This window comes from Hypanus sabinus, chromosome 5, assembly GCF_030144855.1.
Source record: "Hypanus sabinus isolate sHypSab1 chromosome 5, sHypSab1.hap1, whole genome shotgun sequence".
Classification (NCBI taxonomy): Eukaryota; Metazoa; Chordata; class Chondrichthyes; order Myliobatiformes; family Dasyatidae; genus Hypanus; species Hypanus sabinus.
The window spans coordinates 184971497-184992423 of NC_082710.1; the positions used below are offsets into that span (position 1 = coordinate 184971497).

At 49.7% G+C, this 20927-nt stretch overlaps 1 protein-coding gene and 1 long non-coding RNA gene across 2 annotated transcripts in view; both read left to right on the top strand.

Moving 5' to 3' along the window:
• LOC132394734 (complement factor B-like) overlaps nt 1-20927 on the top strand; it is a 250516-nt gene that overhangs the window by 93001 nt on the left and 136588 nt on the right. The window lies entirely within an intron of this gene.
• On the top strand, nt 1886-19749 carry LOC132394733 (uncharacterized). Its single transcript, XR_009512409.1, has 2 exons — nt 1886-16560; nt 16622-19749. It is a non-coding gene; the product is annotated as an uncharacterized LOC132394733 (long non-coding RNA).

Sequence of the window (20927 nt, forward strand, 5' to 3'; positions counted from 1 at the left end):
AGATAGAGTGGATGTGGAGAGGATGTTTCCTATACTGGGTGACTCTAGGACCACAGGACACAGGTAGAGTGGATGTGGAGAGGATGTTTCCTATAGTGAGAGAGTCTAGGACCAGAGGGCACAGGTAGAGTGGATGTGGAGAGGATGTTTCCTACAGTGGAGTAGTCTAGGACCAGAGGGCACAGATAGTGTGGATGTGGATAGGATGTTTCCTATAGTGGGGGAGTCTAGGAATAGAGGTCACAGAGTGGATGTGGAGAGGATGTTTCCTATAGTGCGAGAGTATATGACCAGAGGGCACAGATAGTGGACGTGGAGAGGATGTTTCCTATAGTAGGGGAGTCTAGGACCAGAGGACACAAATAGAGTGGATGTGGAGAGGATGTTTCCTATAGTGGAATAGTCTAAGACCAGAGGACACAGATAGAGTGGGTGTGGAGAGGATGTTTCCTATAGTGGGAGAGTCTAGGACCAGAGGACACAGATAGAGTGGATGTGGAGAGGATGTTTCCTATACTGGGAGAGTCTAGGAACAGAGTACACAGAGCCAGTGGATGTGGAGAGAATGTTTCCAATAGTGGGGGAGTCTCGGACCAGAGGACACAGAGACAGTGGATGTGGAGAGGATGTTTCCTATGGTGGGAGTGTCTAGGACCAGAGGACACAGATAGAGTGGATGTGGAGAGAATGTTTCCTATAGTGGGGGAGTGTAGGACCAGAGGACACAGCAAGAGTGGATGTGGAGACCATGTTTCCTATAGTGGGGGAGTCTAGGACCAGAGGGCACAGGTAGAGTGGATGTGGAGAGGATGTTTCCTATCGTGGGGGAGTCTAGGACTAGAGGACACAGAGTGGATGTGGAGAGGATGTTTCCTATAGTGGGAGAGTCTATTACCAGAGGGCACAGATAGAGTGGATGTGGAGAGGATTTTTCCTATAATGGGATATTCTATGACCAGAGGGCACAGGTAGAGTGGATGTGGAGAGGATGTTTCCTATAGTGAGAGAGTCTAGGACCAGAGGGCACAGGTAGAGTGGATGTGGAGAGGATGTTTCCTATAGTGGGGGAGTGTAGGACCAGAGGACACAGCAAGAGTGGAGGTGGAGACCATGTTTCCTATAGTGGGGGAGTCTAGGACCAGAGGACACAGATAGAGTGGATGTGGAGAGGATGTTTCCTATAGTGGGACGGTCTAGGACCAGACGGCACAGATAGAGTGGATGTGGAGAGGATGTTTCCTATACTGGGTGACTCTAGGACCAGAGGACACAGATAGAGTGGATGTGGATAGGATGTTTCCTATAGTGGGGGAGTCTAGGAATAGAGGTCCCAGAGTGGATGTGGAGAGGATGTTTCCTATAGTGCGAGAGTATATGACCAGAGGGCACAGATAGTGGACGTGGAGAGGATGTTTCCTATAGTAGGGGTGTCTAGGACCAGAGGACACAGATAGAGTGTATGTGGAGAGGATATTTCCTATAGTGGGAGAGTCTAGGACCAGAGGTCACAGATAGAGTGGATGTGGAGAGGATGTTTCCTATACTGGGAGAGTCTAGGACCAGAGTACACAGAGCCAGTGGATGTGGAGAGAATGTTTCCAATAGTGGGGGAGTCTCGGACCAGAGGACACAGAGACATTGGATGTGGAGAGGATGTTTCCTATGGTGGGAGTGTCTAGGACCAGAGGACACAGATAGAGTGGATGTGGAGAGAATGTTTCCTATAGTGGGGGAGTCTAGGACCACAGGGCACAGGTAGAGTGGATGTGGAGAGGATGTTTCCTATAGTGGGAGAGTCTAGGACCAGAGGACACAGCAAGAGTGGATGTGGAGATCATGTTTCCTATAGTGGGGGAGTCTAGGACCAGAGGGCACAGGTAGAGTGGATGTGGGGAGGATGTTTCCTATCGTGGGAGAGTCTAGGACTAGAGGACACAGAGTGGATGTGGAGAGGATGTTTCCTATAGTGGGAGAGTCTATTACCAGAGGGCACAGATAGAGTGGATGTGGAGAGGATTTTTCCTATAATGGGATATTCTATGACCAGAGGGCACAGATAGAGTGGATGTGGAGAGAATGTTTCCTATAGTGGGATAGTCTAAGACCAGAGGACACAGATAGAGTGGGTGTGGAGAGGATGTTTCCTATAGTGGGAGAGTCTAGGAACAGACGGCACAGATAGAGTGGTTGTGGAAAGGATGTTTCCTATAGTGGGTGACTCTAGGACCACAGGGCACAGGTAGAGTGGATGTGGAGAGGATGTTTCCTATAGTGAGAGAGTCTAGGACCAGAGGGCACAGGTAGAGTGGATGTGGAGAGGATGTTTCCTATAGTGGGAGAGTCTAGGAACAGACGGCACAGATAGAGTGGTTGTGGAAAGGATGTTTCCTATAGTGGGGGAATCTAGGACCAGAGGACACAGATAGAGTGGATGTGGAGAGGATGTTTCCTATAGTGGGGGAATCTAGGACCAGAGGACACAGATAGAGTGGATGTGGAGAGGATATTTCCTATAGTGGGATAGTCTAAGACCAGAGGACACAGATAGAGTGGGTGTGGAGAGGATGTTTCCTATAGTGGGAGAGTCTAGGACCAGAGGACACAGATAGAGTGGATGTGGAGAGGATGTTTCCTATACTGGGAGAGTCTAGGACCAGAGTACACAGAGCCAGTGGATGTGGAGAGAATGTTTCCAATTGTGGGGGAGTCTCGGACCAGAGGACACAGAGACAGTGGATGTGGAGAGGATGTTTCCTATGGTGGGAGTGTCTAGGACCAGAGGACACAGATAGAGTGGATGTGGAGAGAATGTTTCCTATAGTGGGGGAGTGTAGGACCAGAGGACACAGCAAGAGTGGATGTGGAGACCATGTTTCCTATAGTGGGGGAGTCTAGGACCAGAGGGCACAGGTAGAGTGGATGTGGAGAGGATGTTTCCTATCGTGGGGGAGTCTAGGACTAGAGGACACAGAGTGGATGTGGAGAGGATGTTTCCTATAGTGGGAGAGTCTATTACCAGAGGGCACAGATAGAGTGGATGTGGAGAGGATTTTTCCTATAATGGGATATTCTCTGACCAGAGGGCACAGATAGAGTGGATGTGGAGAGAATGTTTCCTATAGTGGGATAGTCTAAGACCAGAGGACACAGATAGAGTGGGTGTGGAGAGGATGTTTCCTATAGTGGGAGAGTCTAGGAACAGACGGCACAGATAGAGTGGTTGTGGAAAGGATGTTTCCTATAGTGGGAGAGTCTATGACCAGAGGGCACAGCTAGTGGATGTGGAGAGGATGTTTCCTATAGTGGGGGAATCTAGGACCAGAGGACACAGATAGAGTGGATGTGGAGAGGATGTTTCCTATAGTGGGAGAGTCTAGGACCAGAGGACACAGATACAGTGGATGTGGAGAGGATGTTTCCTATACTGGGAGAGTCTAGGACCAGAGGACACAGCAAGAGTGGATGTGGAGACCATGTTTCCTATAGTGGGGGAGTCTAGGAGCAGAGTGCACAGATAGAGTGGATGTGGAGAGGATGTTTCCTATACTGGGAGAGTCTAGGACCAGAGGGCACAGGTAGAGTGGGTGTGGAGAGGATGTTTCCTATAGTGGGAGAATCTATGACCAGAGGGCACAGCTAGTGGATGTGGAGAGGATGTTTCCTATAGTGGGAGAGTCTAGGACCAGAGGGCACAGATAGAGTGGATGTGGAGAGGATGTTTCCTATACTGGGAGAGTCTAGGAACAGAGGGCACAGATGGAGTGGATGTGGAGAGGATTTTCCCTACAGTGTGGGAGTCTATGACCAGAGTACACAGAGTCAGTGGATGTGGAGAGAATGTTTCCAATAGTGTGGGAGTCTAGGACCAGAGGACACAGAGACAGTGGATGTGTAGAGGATGTTTCCTAGAGTGGGGGAGTCTAGGACCAGAGGGCACAGATAGAGTGGATGTGGATAGGATGTTTCCTATAGTGGGGGAGTCTAGGAATAGAGGTCACAGAGTGGATGTGGAGAGGATGTTTCCTATAGTGCGAGAGTATATGACCAGAGGGCACAGATAGTGGACGTGGAGAGGATGTTTCCTATAGTAGGGGAGTCTAGGACCAGAGGACACAGATAGAGTGGATGTGGAGAGGATGTTTCCTATAGTGGAATAGTCTAAGACCAGAGGACACAGATAGAGTGGGTGTGGAGAGGATGTTTCCTATAGTGGGAGAGTCTAGGACCAGAGGACACAGATAGAGTGGATGTGGAGAGGATGTTTCCTATACTGGGAGAGTCTAGGACCAGAGTACACAGAGCCAGTGGATGTGGAGAGAATGTTTCCAATAGTGGGGGAGTCTCGGACCAGAGGACACAGAGACATTGGATGTGGAGAGGATGTTTCCTATGGTGTGAGTGTCTAGGACCAGAGGACACAGATAGAGTGGATGTGGAGAGAATGTTTCCTATAGTGGGGGAGTCTAGGACCACAGGGCACAGGTAGAGTGGATGTGGAGAGGATGTTTCCTATAGTGGGAGAGTCTAGGAACAGACGGCACAGATAGAGTGGTTGTGGAAAGGATGTTTCCTATACTGGGAGAGTCTATGACCAGAGGGCACAGCTTGTGGATGTGGAGAGGATGTTTCCTATAGTGGGGGAATCTAGGACCAGAGGACACAGATAGAGTGGATGTGGAGAGGATATTTCCTATAGTGGGATAGTCTAAGACCAGAGGACACAGATAGAGTGGGTGTGGAGAGGATGTTTCCTATAGTGGGAGAGTCTAGGACCAGAGGACACAGATAGAGTGGATGTGGAGAGGATGTTTCCTATACTGGGAGAGTCTAGGACCAGAGTACACAGAGCCAGTGGATGTGGAGAGAATGTTTCCAATTGTGGGGGAGTCTCGGACCAGAGGACACAGAGACAGTGGATGTGGAGAGGATGTTTCCTATGGTGGGAGTGTCTAGGACCAGAGGACACAGATAGAGTGGATGTGGAGAGAATGTTTCCTATAGTGGGGGAGTGTAGGACCAGAGGACACAGCAAGAGTGGATGTGGAGACCATGTTTCCTATAGTGGGGGAGTCTAGGACCAGAGGGCACAGGTAGAGTGGATGTGGAGAGGATGTTTCCTATCGTGGGGGAGTCTAGGACTAGAGGACACAGAGTGGATGTGGAGAGGATGTTTCCTATAGTGGGAGAGTCTATTACCAGAGGGCACAGATAGAGTGGATGTGGAGAGGATTTTTCCTATAATGGGATATTCTCTGACCAGAGGGCACAGATAGAGTGGATGTGGAGAGAATGTTTCCTATAGTGGGATAGTCTAAGACCAGAGGACACAGATAGAGTGGGTGTGGAGAGGATGTTTCCTATAGTGGGAGAGTCTAGGAACAGACGGCACAGATAGAGTGGTTGTGGAAAGGATGTTTCCTATAGTGGGAGAGTCTATGACCAGAGGGCACAGCTAGTGGATGTGGAGAGGATGTTTCCTATAGTGGGGGAATCTAGGACCAGAGGACACAGATAGAGTGGATGTGGAGAGGATGTTTCCTATAGTGGGAGAGTCTAGGACCAGAGGACACAGATACAGTGGATGTGGAGAGGATGTTTCCTATACTGGGAGAGTCTAGGACCAGAGGACACAGCAAGAGTGGATGTGGAGACCATGTTTCCTATAGTGGGGGAGTCTAGGAGCAGAGTGCACAGATAGAGTGGATGTGGAGAGGATGTTTCCTATACTGGGAGAGTCTAGGACCAGAGGGCACAGGTAGAGTGGGTGTGGAGAGGATGTTTCCTATAGTGGGAGAATCTATGACCAGAGGGCACAGCTAGTGGATGTGGAGAGGATGTTTCCTATAGTGGGAGAGTCTAGGACCAGAGGGCACAGATAGAGTGGATGTGGAGAGGATGTTTCCTATACTGGGAGAGTCTAGGAACAGAGGGCACAGATGGAGTGGATGTGGAGAGGATTTTCCCTACAGTGTGGGAGTCTATGACCAGAGTACACAGAGTCAGTGGATGTGGAGAGAATGTTTCCAATAGTGTGGGAGTCTAGGACCAGAGGACACAGAGACAGTGGATGTGTAGAGGATGTTTCCTAGAGTGGGGGAGTCTAGGACCAGAGGGCACAGATAGAGTGGATGTGGATAGGATGTTTCCTATAGTGGGGGAGTCTAGGAATAGAGGTCACAGAGTGGATGTGGAGAGGATGTTTCCTATAGTGCGAGAGTATATGACCAGAGGGCACAGATAGTGGACGTGGAGAGGATGTTTCCTATAGTAGGGGAGTCTAGGACCAGAGGACACAGATAGAGTGGATGTGGAGAGGATGTTTCCTATAGTGGAATAGTCTAAGACCAGAGGACACAGATAGAGTGGGTGTGGAGAGGATGTTTCCTATAGTGGGAGAGTCTAGGACCAGAGGACACAGATAGAGTGGATGTGGAGAGGATGTTTCCTATACTGGGAGAGTCTAGGACCAGAGTACACAGAGCCAGTGGATGTGGAGAGAATGTTTCCAATAGTGGGGGAGTCTCGGACCAGAGGACACAGAGACATTGGATGTGGAGAGGATGTTTCCTATGGTGTGAGTGTCTAGGACCAGAGGACACAGATAGAGTGGATGTGGAGAGAATGTTTCCTATAGTGGGGGAGTCTAGGACCACAGGGCACAGGTAGAGTGGATGTGGAGAGGATGTTTCCTATAGTGGGAGAGTCTAGGACCAGAGGACACAGCAAGAGTGGATGTGGAGACCATGTTTCCTATAGTGGGGGAGTCTAGGACCAGAGGGCACAGGTAGAGTGGATGTGGAGAGGATGTTTCCTATCGTGGGGGAGTCTAGGACTAGAGGACACAGAGTGGATGTGGAGAGGATGTTTCCTATAGTGGGAGAGTCTATTACCAGAGGGCACAGATAGAGTGGATGTGGAGAGGATTTTTCCTATAATGGGATATTCTATGACCAGAGGGCACAGATAGAGTGGATGTGGAGAGAATGTTTCCTATAGTGGGATAGTCTAAGACCAGAGGACACAGATAGAGTGGGTGTGGAGAGGATGTTTCCTATAGTGGGAGAGTCTAGGAACAGACGGCACAGATAGAGTGGTTGTGGAAAGGATGTTTCCTATAGTGGGAGAGTCTATTACCAGAGGGCACAGATAGAGTGGATGTGGATTGGATTTTTCCTATAATTGGATATTCTATGACCAGAGGGCACAGATAGAGTGGATGTGGAGAGAATGTTTCCTATAGTGGGATAGTCTATTACCAGAGGGCACAGATAGAGTGGATGTGGAGAGGATTTTTCCTATAATGGGATATTCTATGACCAGAGGGCACAGATAGAGTGGATGTGGAGAGAATGTTTCCTATAGTGGGATAGTCTAAGACCAGAGGACACAGATAGAGTGGGTGTGGAGAGGATGTTTCCTATAGTGGGAGAGTCTAGGAACAGACGGCACAGATAGAGTGGTTGTGGAGAGGATGTTTCCTATAGTGGGAGAGTCTAGGAACAGACGGCACAGATAGAGTGGTTGTGGAAAGGATGTTTCCTATAGTGGGAGAGTCTATTACCAGAGGGCACAGGTAGAGTGGATGTGGAGAGGATGTTTCCTATAGTGGGAGAGTCTAGGAACAGAGGGCACAGATGGAGTGGATGTGGAGAGGATTTTCCCTACAGTGTGGGAGTCTATGACCAGAGCACACAGAGTCAGTGGATGTGGAGAGAATGTTTCCAATAGTGGGGGAGTCTAGGACCAGAGGACAGAGACAGTGGATGTGGAGAGGATGTTTCCTAGAGTGGGGGAGTGTAGGACTCAGGACACAGAGTGGATGTGGAGAGGATGTTTCCTATAGTGGGAGAGTCTAGGACCAGAGGGCACAGATAGAGTGGATGTGGAGAGGATGTTTCCTATACTGGGAGAGTCTAGGACCAGAGGGCACAGCTAGTGGATGTGGAGAGGATGTTTCCTATAGTGGGAGAGTCTAGGACCAGAGGGCACAGATAGAGTGGATGTGGAGAGGATGTTTCCTATACTGGGAGAATCTATGACCAGAGGGCACAGCTAGTGGATGTGGAGAGGATGTTTCCTATAGTGGGAGTGTCTAGGACCAGAGGGCACAGATAGAGTGGATGTGGAGAGGATGTTTCCTATACTGGGAGAGTCTAGGACCAGAGGGCACAGGTAGAGTGGATGTGGAGAGGATGTTTCCTATAGTGGGAGAGTCTAGGAACAGAGGGCACAGATGGAGTGGATGTGGAGAGGATTTTCCCTACAGTGTGGGAGTCTATGACCAGAGCACACAGAGTCAGTGGATGTGGAGAGAATGTTTCCAATAGTGGGGGAGTCTAGGACCAGAGGACACAGAGACAGTGGATGTGGAGAGGATGTTTCCTAGAGTGGGGGAGTGTAGGACTCAGGACACAGAGTGGATGTGGAGAGGATGTTTCCTATAGTGGGCGAGTCCAGGAACAGAGGGCACAGATAGAGTGGATGTGGAGAGGTGGTTTCCTATAGTGGTGGAGTCTAGGACCAGAGGACAGAGATAGAGTGGATGTGGAGAGAATGTTTCCTATAGTGTGGGAGTCTAGGACCAGAGGACACAGATAGAGTGGATGTGGAGAGGATGTTTCCTATAGTGGGAGAGTCTAGGACCAGAGGGCACAGATCGAGTGGATGTGGACAGGATGTTTCCTATAGTGGGGGAGTGTAGGACCAGAGGACACAGCTAGAGTGGATGTGGAGACGATGTTTCCTATAGTGGGGGAGTGTAGGACCAGAGGACACAGGTAGAGTGGATGTGGAGAGGATGTTTCCTATTGTGGGGGAGTCTAGGACTAGAGGACACAGAGTGGATGTGGAGAGAATGTTTCCTATAGTGGGTGAGTCTAGGACCAGAGGACACAGAGACAGTGGATGTGTAGAGGATGTTTCCTAGAGTGGGGGAGTCTAGGACCAGAGGGCACAGATAGAGTGGATGTGGATAGGATGTTTCCTATAGTGGGGGAGTCTAGGAATAGAGGTCACAGAGTGGATGTGGAGAGGATGTTTCCTATAGTGCGAGAGTATATGACCAGAGGGCACAGATAGTGGACGTGGAGAGGATGTTTCCTATAGTAGGGGAGTCTAGGACCAGAGGACACAGATAGAGTGGATGTGGAGAGGATGTTTCCTATAGTGGAATAGTCTAAGACCAGAGGACACAGATAGAGTGGGTGTGGAGAGGATGTTTCCTATAGTGGGAGAGTCTAGGACCAGAGGACACAGATAGAGTGGATGTGGAGAGGATGTTTCCTATACTGGGAGAGTCTAGGACCAGAGTACACAGAGCCAGTGGATGTGGAGAGAATTTTTCCAATAGTGGGGGAGTCTCGGACCAGAGGACACAGAGACATTGGATGTGGAGAGGATGTTTCCTATGGTGTGAGTGTCTAGGACCAGAGGACACAGATAGAGTGGATGTGGAGAGAATGTTTCCTATAGTGGGGGAGTCTAGGACCACAGGGCACAGGTAGAGTGGATGTGGAGAGGATGTTTCCTATAGTGGGAGAGTCTAGGACCAGAGGACACAGCAAGAGTGGATGTGGAGACCATGTTTCCTATAGTGGGGGAGTCTAGGACCAGAGGGCACAGGTAGAGTGGATGTGGAGAGGATGTTTCCTATCGTGGGGGAGTCTAGGACTAGAGGACACAGAGTGGATGTGGAGAGGATGTTTCCTATAGTGGGAGAGTCTATTACCAGAGGGCACAGATAGAGTGGATGTGGAGAGGATTTTTCCTATAATGGGATATTCTATGACCAGAGGGCACAGATAGAGTGGATGTGGAGAGAATGTTTCCTATAGTGGGATAGTCTAAGACCAGAGGACACAGATAGAGTGGGTGTGGAGAGGATGTTTCCTATAGTGGGAGAGTCTAGGAACAGACGGCACAGATAGAGTGGTTGTGGAAAGGATGTTTCCTATAGTGGGAGAGTCTATTACCAGAGGGCACAGATAGAGTGGATGTGGATTGGATTTTTCCTATAATTGGATATTCTATGACCAGAGGGCACAGATAGAGTGGATGTGGAGAGAATGTTTCCTATAGTGGGATAGTCTATTACCAGAGGGCACAGATAGAGTGGATGTGGAGAGGATTTTTCCTATAATGGGATATTCTATGACCAGAGGGCACAGATAGAGTGGATGTGGAGAGAATGTTTCCTATAGTGGGATAGTCTAAGACCAGAGGACACAGATAGAGTGGGTGTGGAGAGGATGTTTCCTATAGTGGGAGAGTCTAGGAACAGACGGCACAGATAGAGTGGTTGTGGAGAGGATGTTTCCTATAGTGGGAGAGTCTAGGAACAGACGGCACAGATAGAGTGGTTGTGGAAAGGATGTTTCCTATAGTGGGAGAGTCTATTACCAGAGGGCACAGGTAGAGTGGATGTGGAGAGGATGTTTCCTATAGTGGGAGAGTCTAGGAACAGAGGGCACAGATGGAGTGGATGTGGAGAGGATTTTCCCTACAGTGTGGGAGTCTATGACCAGAGTACACAGAGTCAGTGGATGTGGAGAGAATGTTTCCAATAGTGGGGGAGTCTAGGACCAGAGGACAGAGACAGTGGATGTGGAGAGGATGTTTCCTAGAGTGGGGGAGTGTAGGACTCAGGACACAGAGTGGATGTGGAGAGGATGTTTCCTATAGTGGGAGAGTCTAGGACCAGAGGGCACAGATAGAGTGGATGTGGAGAGGATGTTTCCTATACTGGGAGAGTCTAGGACCAGAGGGCACAGCTAGTGGATGTGGAGAGGATGTTTCCTATAGTGGGAGAGTCTAGGACCAGAGGGCACAGATAGAGTGGATGTGGAGAGGATGTTTCCTATACTGGGAGAATCTATGACCAGAGGGCACAGCTAGTGGATGTGGAGAGGATGTTTCCTATAGTGGGAGTGTCTAGGACCAGAGGGCACAGATAGAGTGGATGTGGAGAGGATGTTTCCTATACTGGGAGAGTCTAGGACCAGAGGGCACAGGTAGAGTGGATGTGGAGAGGATGTTTCCTATAGTGGGAGAGTCTAGGAACAGAGGGCACAGATGGAGTGGATGTGGAGAGGATTTTCCCTACAGTGTGGGAGTCTATGACCAGAGTACACAGAGTCAGTGGATGTGGAGAGAATGTTTCCAATAGTGGGGGAGTCTAGGACCAGAGGACACAGAGACAGTGGATGTGGAGAGGATGTTTCCTAGAGTGGGGGAGTGTAGGACTCAGGACACAGAGTGGATGTGGAGAGGATGTTTCCTATAGTGGGCGAGTCCAGGAACAGAGGGCACAGATAGAGTGGATGTGGAGAGGTGGTTTCCTATAGTGGTGGAGTCTAGGACCAGAGGACAGAGATAGAGTGGATGTGGAGAGAATGTTTCCTATAGTGTGGGAGTCTAGGACCAGAGGACACAGATAGAGTGGATGTGGAGAGGATGTTTCCTATAGTGGGAGAGTCTAGGACCAGAGGGCACAGATCGAGTGGATGTGGACAGGATGTTTCCTATAGTGGGGGAGTGTAGGACCAGAGGACACAGCTAGAGTGGATGTGGAGACGATGTTTCCTATAGTGGGGGAGTGTAGGACCAGAGGACACAGGTAGAGTGGATGTGGAGAGGATGTTTCCTATTGTGGGGGAGTCTAGGACTAGAGGACACAGAGTGGATGTGGAGAGAATGTTTCCTATAGTGGGTGAGTCTATGACCAGAGGACACAGATAGAGAGGATGTGGAGAGGATGTTTCCTATAGTGGGGGAGTGTAGGACCAGAGGACACAGAGAGAGTGGATGTGGACAGGGTGTTTCCTATAGTGGGGGATTCTAGGACCAGAGGACACAGATAGAGTGGATGTGGAGAGGATGTTTCCTATAGTGGGACGGTCTTGGACCAGAGGACACAGCAAGAGTGGATGTGGAGACCATGTTTCCTATAGAGGGGGAGTCTAGGACCAGAGGGCAAAGGTAGAGTGGATGTGGAGAGGATGTTTCCTATAGTGGAGGAGTGTAGGACCAGAGGACACAGATAGAGTGGATGTGGATAGGATGTTTCCTATAGTGGGGGAGTCTAGGAATAGAGCTCACAGAGTGGATGTGGAGAGGATGTTTCCTATAGTGCGAGAGTATATGACCAGAGGGCACAGATAGTGGACGTGGAGAGGATGTTTCCTATAGTAGGGGAGTCTAGGACCAGAGGGCACAGATAGAGTGGATGTGGAGAGGATGTTTCCTATAGTGGGAGAGTCTAGGACCAGAGGACACAGCAAGAGTGGATGTGGAGACCATGTTTCCTATAGTGGGGGAGTCTAGGACCAGAGGGCACAGGTAGAGTGGATGTGGAGAGGATGTTTCCTATCGTGGGGGAGTCTAGGACTAGAGGACATAGAGTGGATGTGGAGAGGATGTTTCCTATAGTGGGAGAGTCTATTACCAGAGGGCACAGATAGAGTGGATGTGGAGAGGATGTTTCCTATAATGGGATAGTCTATGACCAGAGGGCACAGATAGAGTGGATGTGGAGAGAATGTTTCCTATAGTGGGAGAGTCTAGGAACAGACGGCACAGATAGAGTGGATGTGGAAAGGATGTTTCCTATAGTGTGAGAGTCTAGGAACAGACGGCACAGATAGAGTGGATGCGGAAAGGATGTTTCCTATAGTGGGAGAGTCTATGACCAGAGGGCACAGCTAGTGGATGTGGAGAGGATGTTTCCTATAGTGGGGGAGTCTAGGACCAGAGGACACAGATAGAGTGAATGTGGAGAGAATGTTTCCCATAGTGAGGGAGTGTAGGACCAGAGGACACAGAGAGAGTGGATGTGTACAGGATGTTTCCTATAGTGGGGGATTCTAGGACTAGAGGACACAGAGTGGATGTGGAGAGGATGTTTCCTATAGTGGGAGAGTCTATTACCAGAGGGCACAAATAGAGTGGATGTGGAGAGGATGTTTCCTATAATGGGATAGTCTATGACCAGAGGGCACAGATAGAGTGGATGTGGAGAGAATGTTTCCTATAGTGGGAGAGTCTAGGAACAGACGGCACAGATAGAGTGGATGTGGAAAGGATGTTTCCTATAGTGGGAGAGTCTATGACCAGAGGGCACAGCTAGTGGATGTGGAGAGGATGTTTCCCATAGTGGGGGAGTGTAGGACCAGAGGACACAGAGAGAGTGGATGTGGACAGGATGTTTCCTATAGTGGGGGATTCTAGGACCAGAGGACACAGATAGAGTGGATGTGGAGTGGATGTTTCCTATAGTGGGACGGTCTAGGACCAGCGGGCACAGATAGAGTGGATGTGGAGAGGATGTTTCCTATACTGGGTGACTCTAGGACCACAGGGCACAGGTAGAGTGGATGTGGAGAGGATGTTTCCTATAGTGAGAGAGTCTAGGACCAGAGGGCACAGGTAGAGTGGATGTGGAGAGGATGTTTCCTACAGTGGAGGAGTCTAGGACCAGAGGGCACAGATAGTGTGGATGTGGATAGGATGTTTCCTATAGTGGGGGAGTCTAGGAATAGAGGTCACAGAGTGGATGTGGAGAGGATGTTTCCTATAGTGCGAGAGTATATGACCAGAGGGCACAGATAGTGGACGTGGAGAGGATGTTTCCTATAGTAGGGGAGTCTAGGACCAGAGGACACAAATAGAGTGGATGTGGAGAGGATGTTTCCTATAGTGGAATAGTCTAAGACCAGAGGACACAGATAGAGTGGGTGTGGAGAGGATGTTTCCTATAGTGGGAGAGTCTAGGACCAGAGGACACAGATAGAGTGGATGTGGAGAGGATGTTTCCTATACTGGGAGAGTCTAGGACCAGAGTACACAGAGCCAGTGGATGTGGAGAGAATGTTTCCAATAGTGGGGGAGTCTCGGACCAGAGGACACAGAGACAGTGGATGTGGAGAGGATGTTTCCTATGGTGGGAGTGTCTAGGACCAGAGGACACAGATAGAGTGGATGTGGAGAGAATGTTTCCTATAGTGGGGGAGTGTAGGACCAGAGGACACAGCAAGAGTGGATGTGGAGACCATGTTTCCTATAGTGGGGGAGTCTAGGACCAGAGGGCACAGGTAGAGTGGATGTGGAGAGGATGTTTCCTATCGTGGGGGAGTCTAGGACTAGAGGACACAGAGTGGATGTGGAGAGGATGTTTCCTATAGTGGGAGAGTCTATTACCAGAAGGCACAGATAGAGTGGATGTGGAGAGGATTTTTCCTATAATGGGATATTCTATGACCAGAGGGCACAGATAGAGTGGATGTGGAGAGAATGTTTCCTCTAGTGGGATAGTCTAAGACCAGAGGACACAGATAGAGTGGGTGTGGAGAGGATGTTTCCTATAGTGGGAGAGTCTAGGAACAGACGGCACAGATAGAGTGGTTGTGGAAAGGATGTTTCCTATAGTGGGAGAGTCTATGACCAGAGGGCACAGCTAGTGGATGTGGAGAGGATGTTTCCTATAGTGGGGGATTCTAGGACCAGAGGACACAGATAGAGTGGATGTGGAGTGGATGTTTCCTATAGTGGGACGGTCTAGGACCAGAGGGCACAGATAGAGTGGATGTGGAGAGGATGTTTCCTATACTGGGTGACTCTAGGACCACAGGGCACAGGTAGAGTGGATGTGGAGAGGATGTTTCCTATAGTGGGAGAATCTATGACCAGAGGGCACAGCTAGTGGATGTGGAGAGGATGTTTCCTATAGTGGGAGAGTCTAGGACCAGAGGGCACAGATAGAGTGGATGTGGAGAGAATGTTTCCTATAGTGGGATAGTCTAAGACCAGAGGACACAGATAGAGTGGGTGTGGAGAGGATGTTTCCTATAGTGGGAGAGTCTAGGAACAGACGGCACAGATAGAGTGGTTGTGGAGAGGATGTTTCCTATAGTGGGAGAGTCTAGGAACAGACGGCACAGATAGAGTGGTTGTGGAAAGGATGTTTCCTATAGTGGGAGAGTCTATTACCAGAGGGCACAGGTAGAGTGGATGTGGAGAGGATGTTTCCTATAGTGGGAGAGTCTAGGAACAGAGGGCACAGATGGAGTGGATGTGGAGTGGATTTTCCCTACAGTGTGGGAGTCTATGACCAGAGTACACAGAGTCAGTGGATGTGGAGAGAATGTTTCCAATAGTGGGGGAGTCTAGGACCAGAGGACAGAGACAGTGGATGTGGAGAGTATGTTTCCTAGAGTGGGGGAGTGTAGGACTCAGGACACAGAGTGGATGTGGAGAGGATGTTTCCTATAGTGGGAGAGTCTAGGACCAGAGGGCACAGATAGAGTGGATGTGGAGAGGATGTTTCCTATACTGGGAGAGTCTAGGACCAGAGGGCACAGCTAGTGGATGTGGAGAGGATGTTTCCTATAGTGGGAGAGTCTAGGACCAGAGGGCACAGATAGAGTGGATGTGGAGAGGATGTTTCCTATACTGGGAGAATCTATGACCAGAGGGCACAGCTAGTGGATGTGGAGAGGATGTTTCCTATAGTGGGAGAGTCTAGGACCAGAGGGCACAGATAGAGTGGATGTGGAGAGGATGTTTCCTATACTGGGAGAGTCTAGGACCAGAGGGCACAGGTAGAGTGGATGTGGAGAGGATGTTTCCTATAGTGGGAGAGTCTAGGAACAGAGGGCACAGATGGAGTGGATGTGGAGAGGATTTTCCCTACAGTGTGGGAGTCTATGACCAGAGTACACAGAGTCAGTGGATGTGGAGAGAATGTTTCCAATAGTGGGGGAGTCTAGGACCAGAGGACACAGAGACAGTGGATGTGGAGAGGATGTTTCCTAGAGTGGGGGAGTGTAGGACTCAGGACACAGAGTGGATGTGGAGAGGATGTTTCCTATAGTGGGCGAGTCCAGGAACAGAGGGCACAGATAGAGTGGATGTGGAGAGGTGGTTTCCTATAGTGGTGGAGTCTAGGACCAGAGGACAGAGATAGAGTGGATGTGGAGAGAATGTTTCCTATAGTGTGGGAGTCTAGGACCAGAGGACACAGATAGAGTGGATGTGGAGAGGATGTTTCCTATAGTGGGAGAGTCTAGGACCAGAGGGCACAGATCGAGTGGATGTGGACAGGATGTTTCCTATAGTGGGGGAGTGTAGGACCAGAGGACACAGCTAGAGTGGATGTGGAGACGATGTTTCCTATAGTGGGGGAGTGTAGGACCAGAGGACACAGGTAGAGTGGATGTGGAGAGGATGTTTCCTATTGTGGGGGAGTCTAGGACTAGAGGACACAGAGTGGATGTGGAGAGAATGTTTCCTATAGTGGGTGAGTCTATGACCAGAGGACACAGATAGAGAGGATGTGGAGAGGATGTTTCCTATAGTGGGGGAGTGTAGGACCAGAGGACACAGAGAGAGTGGATGTGGACAGGGTGTTTCCTATAGTGGGGGATTCTAGGACCAGAGGACACAGATAGAGTGGATGTGGAGAGGATGTTTCCTATAGTGGGACGGTCTTGGACCAGAGGACACAGCAAGAGTGGATGTGGAGACCATGTTTCCTATAGAGGGGGAGTCTAGGACCAGAGGGCAAAGGTAGAGTGGATGTGGAGAGGATGTTTCCTATAGTGGAGGAGTGTAGGACCAGAGGACACAGATAGAGTGGATGTGGATAGGATGTTTCCTATAGTGGGGGAGTCTAGGAATAGAGCTCACAGAGTGGATGTGGAGAGGATGTTTCCTATAGTGCGAGAGTATATGACCAGAGGGCACAGATAGTGGACGTGGAGAGGATGTTTCCTATAGTAGGGGAGTCTAGGACCAGAGGGCACAGATAGAGTGGATGTGGAGAGGATGTTTCCTATAGTGGGAGAGTCTAGGACCAGAGGACACAGCAAGAGTGGATGTGGAGACCATGTTTCCTATAGTGGGGGAGTCTAGGACCAGAGGGCACAGGTAGAGTGGATGTGGAGAGGATGTTTCCTATCGTGGGGGAGTCTAGGACTAGAGGACATAGAGTGGATGTGGAGAGGATGTTTCCTATAGTGGGAGAGTCTATTACCAGAGGGCACAGATAGAGTGGATGTGGAGAGGATGTTTCCTATAATGGGATAGTCTATGACCAGAGGGCACAGATAGAGTGGATGTGGAGAGAATGTTTCCTATAGTGGGAGAGTCTAGGAACAGACGGCACAGATAGAGTGGATGTGGAAAGGATGTTTCCTATAGTGTGAGAGTCTAGGAACAGACGGCACAGATAGAGTGGATGCGGAAAGGATGTTTCCTATAGTGGGAGAGTCTATGACCAGAGGGCACAGCTAGTGGATGTGGAGAGGATGTTTCCTATAGTGGGGGAGTCTAGGACCAGAGGACACAGATAGAGTGAATGTGGAGAGAATGTTTCCCATAGTGAGGGAGTGTAGGACCAGAGGACACAGAGAGAGTGGATGTGTACAGGATGTTTCCTATAGTGGGGGATTCTAGGACTAGAGGACACAGAGTGGATGTGGAGAGGATGTTTCCTATAGTGGGAGAGTCTATTACCAGAGGGCACAAATAGAGTGGATGTGGAGAGGATGTTTCCTATAATGGGATAGTCTATGACCAGAGGGCACAGATAGAGTGGATGTGGAGAGAATGTTTCCTATAGTGGGAGAGTCTAGGAACAGACGGCACAGATAGAGTGGATGTGGAAAGGATGTTTCCTATAGTGGGAGAGTCTATGACCAGAGGGCACAGCTAGTGGATGTGGAGAGGATGTTTCCCATAGTGGGGGAGTGTAGGACCAGAGGACACAGAGAGAGTGGATGTGGACAGGATGTTTCCTATAGTGGGGGATTCTAGGACCAGAGGACACAGATAGAGTGGATGTGGAGTGGATGTTTCCTATAGTGGGACGGTCTAGGACCAGCGGGCACAGATAGAGTGGATGTGGAGAGGATGTTTCCTATACTGGGTGACTCTAGGACCACAGGGCACAGGTAGAGTGGATGTGGAGAGGATGTTTCCTATAGTGAGAGAGTCTAGGACCAGAGGGCACAGGTAGAGTGGATGTGGAGAGGATGTTTCCTACAGTGGAGGAGTCTAGGACCAGAGGGCACAGATAGTGTGGATGTGGATAGGATGTTTCCTATAGTGGGGGAGTCTAGGAATAGAGGTCACAGAGTGGATGTGGAGAGGATGTTTCCTATAGTGCGAGAGTATATGACCAGAGGGCACAGATAGTGGACGTGGAGAGGATGTTTCCTATAGTAGGGGAGTCTAGGACCAGAGGACACAAATAGAGTGGATGTGGAGAGGATGTTTCCTATAGTGGAATAGTCTAAGACCAGAGGACACAGATAGAGTGGGTGTGGAGAGGATGTTTCCTATAGTGGGAGAGTCTAGGACCAGAGGACACAGATAGAGTGGATGTGGAGAGGATGTTTCCTATACTGGGAGAGTCTAGGACCAGAGTACACAGAGCCAGTGGATGTGGAGAGAATGTTTCCAATAGTGGGGGAGTCTCGGACCAGAGGACACAGAGACAGTGGATGTGGAGAGGATGTTTCCTATGGTGGGAGTGTCTTGGACCAGAGGACACAGATAGAGTGGATGTGGAGAGAATGTTTCCTATAGTGGGGGAGTGTAGGACCAGAGGACACAGCAAGAGTGGATGTGGAGACCATGTTTCCTATAGTGGGAGAGTCTAGGACCAGAGGGCACAGGTAGAGTGGATGTGGAGAGGATGTTTCCTATCGTGGGGGAGTCTAGGACTAGAGGACACAGAGTGGATGTGGAGAGGATGTTTCCTATAGTGGGAGAGTCTATTACCAGAAGGCACAGATAGAGTGGATGTGGAGAGGATTTTTCCTATAATGGGATATTCTATGACCAGAGGGCACAGATAGAGTGGATGTGGAGAGAATGTTTCCTCTAGTGGGATAGTCTAAGACCAGAGGACACAGATAGAGTGGGTGTGGAGAGGATGTTTCCTATAGTGGGAGAGTCTAGGAACAGACGGCACAGATAGAGTGGTTGTGGAAAGGATGTTTCCTATAGTGGGAGAGTCTATGACCAGAGGGCACAGCTAGTGGATGTGGAGAGGATGTTTCCTATAGTGGGGGATTCTAGGACCAGAGGACACAGATAGAGTGGATGTGGAGTGGATGTTTCCTATAGTGGGACGGTCTAGGACCAGAGGGCACAGATAGAGTGGATGTGGAGAGGATGTTTCCTATACTGGGTGACTCTAGGACCACAGGGCACAGGTAGAGTGGATGTGGAGAGGATGTTTCCTATAGTGGGAGAATCTATGACCAGAGGGCACAGCTAGTGGATGTGGAGAGGATGTTTCCTATAGTGGGAGAGTCTAGGACCAGAGGGCACAGATAGAGTGGATGTGGAGAGGATGTTTCCTATACTGGGAGAGTCTAGGACCAGAGGGCACAGGTAGAGTGGATGTGGAGAGGATGTTTCCTATAGTGGGAGAGTCTAGGAACAGAGGGCACAGATGGAGTGGATGTGGAGAGGATTTTCCCTACAGTGTGGGAGTCTATGACCAGAGTACACAGAGTCAGTGGATGTGGAGAGAATGTTTCCAATAGTGGGGGAGTCTAGGACCAGAGGACACAGAGACAGTGGATGTGGAGAGGATGTTTCCTATAGTGGGGGAGTCCAGGAACAGAGGGCACAGATAGAGTGGATGTGGAGAGGTGGTTTCCTATAGTGGTGGAGTCTAGGACCAGAGGACAGAGATAGAGTGGATGTGGAGAGAATGTTTCCTATAGTGTGGGAGTCTAGGACCAGAGGACACAGATAGAGTGGATGTGGAGAGGATGTTTCCTATAGTGGGAGAGTCTAGGACCAGAGGGCACAGATCGAGTGGATGTGGACAGGATGTTTCCTATAGTGGGGGAGTGTAGGACCAGAGGACACAGCTAGAGTGGATGTGGAGACGATGTTTCCTATAGTGGGGAGTCTAGGACCAGAGGGCACAGGTAGAGTGGATGTGGAGAGGATGTTTTGTATAGTGGGGGAGTCTAGGACCAGAGGACACAGATAGAGTGGATGTGGAGAGGATGTTTCCTATAGTGGGGGCATCTAGGACCAGAGGACACAGATAGAGTGGATGTGGAGAGGATGTTTCCTATAGTGGGGGAGTCTAGGACCAGAGGGCACAGGTAGAGTGGATGTGGAGAGGATGTTTTGTATAGTGGGGGAGTCTAGGACCAGAGGACATAGATAGAGTGGATGTGGAGAGGATGTTTCCTATAGTGGGGGCATCTAGGACCAGAGGACACAGATAGAGTGGATGTGGAGAGGATGTTTCCTATAGTGGGTGAGTCTAGGACCAGAGGCTACAGATAGAGTGGATGTGGAGAGGATGTTTCCTATAGTGGGGGAGTCTAGGAGTTGAGGACACAGAGTGGATGTGGAGTGGATGTTTCCTATAGTCCGAGAGGCTAGGACCAGAGGGCACTGATAGAGTTGATGTCGAGAGGATGTTTCCCATAGTGGGGGAGTCTAGGAGCAGAGTACTCAGAGAGAGTGGATGTGCAGAGGATGTTTCCTATCGTGGGGGAGTCTTGTACCAGAGGGCACACCCTCAGAATAGAATGACTTCCCTTTATTCTGGGCAGAGATGAGAAAGAATTTCCTCAGCCAGAGGGTGGTGGTTCTGTAGAATTCATTGCCACAGACAGCTCTGGCGGCCAATTAATTGAGTATATTGAAAGCGGAGGTTGATAGGGTTTAGATTAGTCAGGGAGTCACAAGTTACTAGGAGAAGGCAGGAGAATGAGATGAGAGGGATAATAAATCAGCCATGCTAGTGAGGCCAGAACTAGGAAGATTATACAGTTTAATACATGGATAAGGAGTTGGTGTAGGAGGGAGGACTTAAGATTTTTGGATCACTGGGCTCTCTTCCAGGTAAGATGGGAGGGTTTGTACCTGAACTGGCGGGTGAGTGATAACCTAGT